Source organism: Miscanthus floridulus, chromosome 10, assembly GCF_019320115.1.
Source record: "Miscanthus floridulus cultivar M001 chromosome 10, ASM1932011v1, whole genome shotgun sequence".
In the NCBI taxonomy this organism is placed as follows: domain Eukaryota; kingdom Viridiplantae; phylum Streptophyta; class Magnoliopsida; order Poales; family Poaceae; genus Miscanthus; species Miscanthus floridulus.
In genome coordinates this window covers 11,621,534-11,628,936 of record NC_089589.1, presented here as the reverse complement: position 1 = coordinate 11,628,936, position 7,403 = coordinate 11,621,534, and the positions used below count along the sequence as shown (strand labels likewise).

The following is a 7,403-nucleotide window of genomic DNA, read 5'->3' as shown; positions in this document are numbered from 1 at the left end:
TGACGCCGACCCCTGGTACATACTGGAAACCCTTGCATCGAAGCGCCGAGGTGCCCAAGCTCGGCGTGCAGTAAATTGACGCCGACACATTAACCTCGGCGTGGGATGACTAAGCGCCGAGGTTCGGCCCAAACCTGGCCACGGCTGTTGCCAAACCCTAGGGTTGGCATGGGCCGACTCGACGCCGAGCCTTAGCCCACCTCGCAAACGGTCGAGCCAAACCCTAGGGTCGGCGTGGGCCGACTCAACACCGAGCATCAGCCCACCTCGGCCGAGCCAAACCCTAGGGTCGGCGTGGGCCGACTCAACGCCGAGCCTCAACCCAACACGTAAACGCCGACCCAAACCCTTTGGTATATGCTGCGATCCTATTTGCATGATTCAAATGAAAAATCTTTCGCAACGATTCCTCTTCGACTAACACGAGTTATACTAATAAGAATAGACATGCTATATTTATGTTTGTATGTTTGTTCCTGCAGGAAAAACTGAATGTTGGTTCAATTTCAATCCCCTATTTTTAGAGAGACTCAAAACTTTTTTTAAGTTTGGGAATCAACCATAGTACATGAAACTTAGAGGTAGGTAAACTACAATTTATGAAATAGCGAATGCACAACGATTACACTCACATCAAAAGTAACAATGGCATGTCGCAAACTAAACCTAGCATGCCTTAGGGGATTGAAAGAAACAAGTGATACAGACATTGCAAAGGGTACACACTCACATGAAAACTAACAATGGCATGTTACAAACTAAACCTAGCATGCCTTACGAGATTGAAAAGAACAACTCATACAAGCATTCCACATTCGGATTGACTAACAAAGGTTGGTCCTAATAATGCTCCCATATATTGAACTGAGTTGCGCCTTCCCCATAGTATCCTCTAGTTGACGGAGGCGGTGGTGGTGGTGGTGGCGGTGGTGGTGGAGAAGGAGGCCCGTCCTTCTTATGGTATGGGCACTCGCAGTATGGATTATTGCATAGTGCCTCCTCTGCATCATTGCTGTTGTCGTCGTCCGACTTGTCCCTGTTACTACTTCCAGGGCCATACTCTAGGTCAAAGATGCGTCCCTGTAGATATGTGATGTACTGTTGATGGGGATAGATAGGAGGAGGGTCGACCCATCTAGTGAAGCCACAGTTATCTGGACAGCTTGAATCCTGAAAACCCATCTACCAATAAGTACTACTAGAAATCAAATGCAAATCTAAAAAGGAGAGAGTTCAAAGGCAATACAAATCCTCGCGGGCATCTGAAGAAACGACGGCCTCCACCGTCACAGTCGTTGTACATCTGCACAACGCAATTCAAACCATGGCGGCATTTTGGCCAATCTTCAATGCGCTTCTCGTATGATCTAAGAGGTCTCTCACGGGTGAAGTCACTCTTCCTCTCCAAAGGAAATTCATCTATTGGTTCTTCAAAAGAATCAGGACCCAGAGAACCCTCCCACACAATCGGAGGTCCCTTGCTCACCCCCTTTCCTCTCCCTCCGCCGAAACCCTTTCCACTCGAGAAACCTCCGCTCGACATTTGCTAAAACTAAACCAGAAAACAAGTTGTGTGGATGTGGAGCAAGACATGGAGCACTATATATAGAGATGAAGGCAGGTTCACCATGAATGCTACTTGACAAAAAATATGTGTGCGTACTCATTTATTGAATCTGAAAAGGCTAGATGCTTCATCTGAAAAGCCTACAACCATGACTGGTCATTTCATCTGAAAAGGCTACACCTGTGTTTTGTCACTTCATCTAAATGCAGTACATCACTCTGATATTAATTCATTGCGTATACGGATACAACAGTAAATGAATCTAGGCTTTTCAGTGAGTTTTCAAATAGACTTGTAGCCCTTTCAGTGACTGCAACAGTACTTGTAGCCCTTTCAGTGACTGCAACAACACAAGTAGTCTTTTCAGTGATACAAACAGTACCACTACAGTCTTAGGATAGTTAACGAAGTACAGGGCATAAGACCATCTGAAATAAAATCATAGTGCATTCCAACATAATAAAAAAAGTCCAGGGAATAAGTTCATCTGAAATAAAAGCAGAGTGCATTACAACATAGTAAAAAAAGTCCAGGGCTACACGACATCGCTCGTGAATGAACCAAATACCTACTGAGTGCAACGAGGCCACTTTTCCTTCCTCTCGGCATCGGGATTCTCCTCCATCGCTGCCTTCGCTCGGCGCACACGCTCAAGCTTCTTCTCCCTCTCCGCCCTGTACGCAGCAACACGCCTCCTTTCCTCCTCTTCTTTATGTTCCTTTTCTATAGCCTCCAGTCTGCGTCTCTGCTCAAACCTCTCCTTAACCTCCGCATCCCACTCCTTCAGGCCTTCTAGACGCTGCTTGTCCGACTCCTTGATCTCAGTGTCAATCCACTGCTCAAAGTCACACAGTGGTGGAACGGTCTACAAGAAAAACAAATTATTACAAAACAAATAAATAAGCAATACTTAATATCACAAAAAAATTAATTAACACAATAAAAATTCCTCACAAACGATACACGGCGCTATTGCTTTGTAGGTTCCCATGCATAATTGGGACACATCCAGTACCTCTGTCTATATGTTTCCTCATCTTCAGAGATGTCTACCTTGCAAGGATCACCACAAAAGCACATTGGTCGAGGAACACCTTCAGGGAGAGACTTTAGGTCGTAGGGATTTGCCCTCTGGCGACCATAGCTACAATTGAAAGAATTTAGTCATATTAACGGAGAACCAAACCTAAACCTAGGGTTTTTTATTTGTTGCACAGATAATGAATAAACATTGGGATTACCTTGGAATACGAGCTTTACCACGCCTTGGCATCCTAACATTACGTAGAAAAAAAATCAATCCAAAGTACCTTGCAACGAATGTAAAGGTACTAACACTAAATCACCATACCTCCCAAATAAGCTTTTCATTACAAACCCTAAACAAATTCGAATCCCAACAAACACAAAATTTAACTCAATGATTATAAACCATAACATATACAACAACAACAACAACAACAACCATACATTTGGGTCATTCAATCATTTGAACCACTATACATTGCACGAATGACATGAACGTAAACCAAACCTATAATGCCAAGTTCAAAAACAAACGAATCTAAATGGATGAATTGAAAGAGGGGAAAGAGGAGTACCTTGGCAAAACACCTTGGTCATAACAAATTGAAATGTAATGACCAACAAATAAATAAAATACATAGTAACCCTAATGACCAACAAATAACTAACCCTAATGACACCTACAATAAACAAAGAACCCTAATGACCAAAATAACTAGAAACCAAACTAACCTAACATGTTCATCACATAAAACAGTTAAACAACAATGCACTCAATCATCCTAAGCCATACATTTTGCAAATGCAAACACAAATATACCAAAACACAATACAACCATGATTCCACATGATTAGGGACAATGTAAGCACATCTACGCGGATAGAATGGAGGAGGGGAGGGACCATTACCTCGAGGAAACTTCGGGAGACAAGATCCGGGCACCGGGGGTCGATTTTGGAGGTTAGAGTTTCGTGGGGGCCGTGGGGGATTTGGGAGCCGGCGGTCTTTAGAATTTGGGAGCCGTGGGGGAATGGAGGAGGGGAGGGAAGAAGAAGAAGGGGGCCTCGACCTAAAGGGACCAGACCTCGGCGTTGAGTCGGGCCACGCCGAGGTCTGGAGGCTCGGCGTTAAGTGACCCAACGTCGAGCTTCTGGGCCACCGTGCTTTGTTGGGCCGCCTGGGCCGCCTGGGCCGCGCTCCGGATGGGGCAGTAGCTCGGCGCGCAGTCCAACCGCGCCGAGGTTGGGTACTTGGCGTCGGCTGACACGACGCCGACGTCTCGGACCCACGCGCCAACGTGTCGACGACGACCCCGGTCGTCCGTGACGTGGCAATACCTCGGCGTCGAGTGACACGACGCCGAGCCTCATATCTCGGCGTCATGTGCTAAGACGCCTAAAAATGGTCTATTTTCAGAAAATGTTTTGGCGTTGGTATTTTTCTAAAAAATGTTTTCAAAAGAGACCAAAATACGAAAATTTCACGCAATGCACCTATCTCCTGTATACATGCACGCATTTACGAGGACGCACGGATCGATGCATGGCGAGCTCGGCACCAACCACGGCATCTCCAAACCAGACCGGTTTCGGTTTGCAAGTGTACGTGCAGCCATGCAGGTTCAGTTCAGGCACACGACGACGTTCCACGACACACACCACTATATATAGACTGCCATTGCCTACACACTGCCTGCACCCACCACCATCGTCTTCATTCAGCTAGCTGTTGCACACTCTCACAAAGTCACAAGTCGATCTTTCGATCACAAAGCTTCACTCGCAAGTCACAAGTGTTAGCTAGCTAGCTCACTAGCTAGACAAGTCGAGAGCCAGCATGGACGTGCAGGTGCAGCGGAGCTTCGTGATACCCGCGCCGGCGTCGGAGCCATCGACGGAGGTGCCGCTGACGGTGTTCGACCTCGTGGCGCCCACCTACCACGTCACGGTGCTGTTCGCCTATGCCGCGCCCAACCCCACCAACGCGGCGCTCCTCGACGCGCTCGCCGCCACGCTCACGCGCTTCCCGCTCCTCACCGCGCGCCTCGTCGCCGACGACGACCGCCGCCCGTTCTTCGTCTCGGGGAAGGGCGGCGCGGGCGCGCTCGTGGTCGAGGCCACGGTGGCGTCCGCGCTCTCAGGCCACGGTGCGCGGACGAGGCCACGTGCCGGTCGGCGGCGGCGGCGGCGATGGCGACGCGTTGTTGCCGCTGCACCTGCTCATGCTCCAGATTAACCGCTTCGCGTGCGGGGGCCTCGTCATCGCCTCGTCCACGCACCACCAGGCCGCCGACGGCTACTCCATGTCCACCTTCTTCCACGCGTGGGCCGACGCCGTCCGCGCCAGCAACAACGGCGCTACTACTACTAAGCCACCACTCGACTACGTCGGCGGCGGTCTGCTACCACCGGCGCCGTACGGGCCGAGCGCCATCGTGCCGCGCCGCCCGCCGCGGTGCGAGTTCGAGCACCGCGGCACCGAGTTCCTGAGCCCCGAGGACGCTGCTGCACCTCCCGAGCGAGTTCGTGGCGGCGCTCAAGGAGAACGCCACCGCGCCGCAGATGAGCCGGCCGTACACGACCTTCGAGACCGTGTCCGCGCACCTGTGGCGGAAGATCACCGTGGCGCGCGGCCGGGCCGACGACGCGTCGAGCACGGCGCTCAACGCCGCGGTGAACGGCCGCGCGCACCTCGGCGCCGACGCCGCCGTGGCGCGGGGCTTCTTCGGCAACGTGGTCCTCACGGCGAGCGCCGCCGCCAGCGCCAGGGACCTGGCCCGGGGCACGCTCGCCGACGCGGCAGCGCTGGTCCGCGCGGGCGTGCGCGCTCGCGACCGCCAGTACTTCCAGTCGTTCATCGACTTCGGGGAGCTGCACGGCGGCGAGGAGCTGGAGCCCACGGTCGGGGACGACGACAACGTGCTGCTCCCGGACGTCGCGTCCGACAGCTGGCTGCACCTGGAGCTGCACCGCCTGGACTTTGGGTGCGGCGGCCGGCTCGCCGGGATCCTGCCGGCGAAAGTCCCGCTGGACGGGGTGGTGGTGCTGATACCCAGCCTGCGGAAAGGGGGCGGGGTGGACGTGTTCGTGGCACTGTGGGAGAAGCATGCGAAGGAGCTTCTGAATATTGCTTACACCATGGACTAGAAATCTTGACATCATCAGCGTGACGGATACAAGAGTCCAAACATATGTGGCGACCAACATTATTTACTGCTTATGCATCCGAGAACGAATAATTTTTCCGAAAGTTAATAAAGTTTTCTTTAAAGAATATATACTCTCTCTGTTCCAAAGTATAGTTTACTGACTCTATGTTAAATCAAAATTCCCAACATTTAATCAGAATTTATTAAAAAAATGCAAGAAGATCCAATTAGTAGTATTATTTTTTATATAATATAGGTTTTGATAGAGCATTTGTTTGGTCGGGTACTAGCAGGAGCTAAGCGTCCAATTTGTCTTCTTAGCTTAGAAAAATAGCCACAACATGGTAAAGCCTTCGATGTGTTTACGGTTGTGTTCCAACTTTTGTCCTGGCCCTACGGTGTCATGTGTTGTGCAAATCAATCAATTCATGTTCTTCTAACGTACAACGAGTCAACGATACGCATCCATTACAGGGGAAAAGAAGACAACCATAGAGGAGGAAGCAAGAAATTGTTATTTCATATTTTGGCTAAGAGTTAAATCATTCATATCACTGGCGGATTAGGGCCGGTGATCCTAGGCTGGGCTGCCGGCCTCGTCGGCGTCCAATTCTACTATATAAATTTTGTGTGTAACTTATATACTTAAGAGATTAAATTTAATCTATTGTTTAGCCACTAAACCATTAGGACTTATATAAAGTTTTATATCCGCATATTCATATATTTTTTTTCTGGAATACGCATGAGATCTGCGTATCATTGCATTTAAGAAGGAAATAGTTTATGTTACAAATTTAGCCGGCCTAGCCGGTGGCAACAAATCGCTACATTTTGAAAAACACGACAACAGAAGGTGAAGACGGGATGCTGCTAGATTACTACCGAACAGCCAACGCCCGCATCCCAGCCGCCCCGGCTTCGATCCAGCGATCTGCCTCCATCTTGATAATCTGCAGCATTTCAGCGATCATGGCGGTTTCGTCCCGGAAGCATCTTGCATTCCGTTCTTTCCATACTTGCCAAGAGACTAGCGCAAACAACGAGGCGAGGCCCTTCCGCTGTTGTCCATCAGAGAGCTTTCGCAGTTTCCTCCACCAGCTCAGTGTTGATTGTTTTCCTTGGGGAAGCTGGAAACCGATCGCCTGCAGGATGAAGTACCAGAGCTCCCTAGTGAATGGGCAGGAGGCGATGATGTGGTCAGTTGTCTCCGGAGCTTGGTCACAGAGGTAGCAGCGATCTTGCATCATGTAACACCTCTGGTGTTACGAGCTGGCTTAGCGTCTAGGTTAAGGCCTCGGAGAATCTAGCCGAACGAGTTTTTGAATTTTAACCAGTTAAAACACACGTGAAACGAAAAACTATTTCTAAAAACAAAAACAAGATATAACTTGTGTATAGTGTTTATGTAATGGTGAGCAATAGTGTAGATAAGAATACAACTTTAATTTTTGGGAAGTGAGTATTGTTAACTAGGGTTTTTGGAGCTCAAAAATCGAATCCGAAATTCAAACTAGAACGTTTCGTTGAATCGACGAGAAATTGAACTTATGTTTCAAATGCCATTTTTGGTGATTTATATTGAACAAAATAGTAAAAAGGTGCTTAAATGTTTTGCTCCTATGGGTTAGTACGAAGTATGGACTAATATGTGAAATGCT

The 7,403-nt window shown here is 49.1% G+C and overlaps 1 pseudogene; it reads left to right on the top strand.

Moving 5' to 3' along the window:
- Positions 1-4,430: 4,430 nt before the first annotated feature.
- On the top strand, positions 4,431-5,740 carry LOC136487424 (tryptamine hydroxycinnamoyltransferase 1-like; annotated as a pseudogene).
- Positions 5,741-7,403: the final 1,663 nt, after the last annotated feature.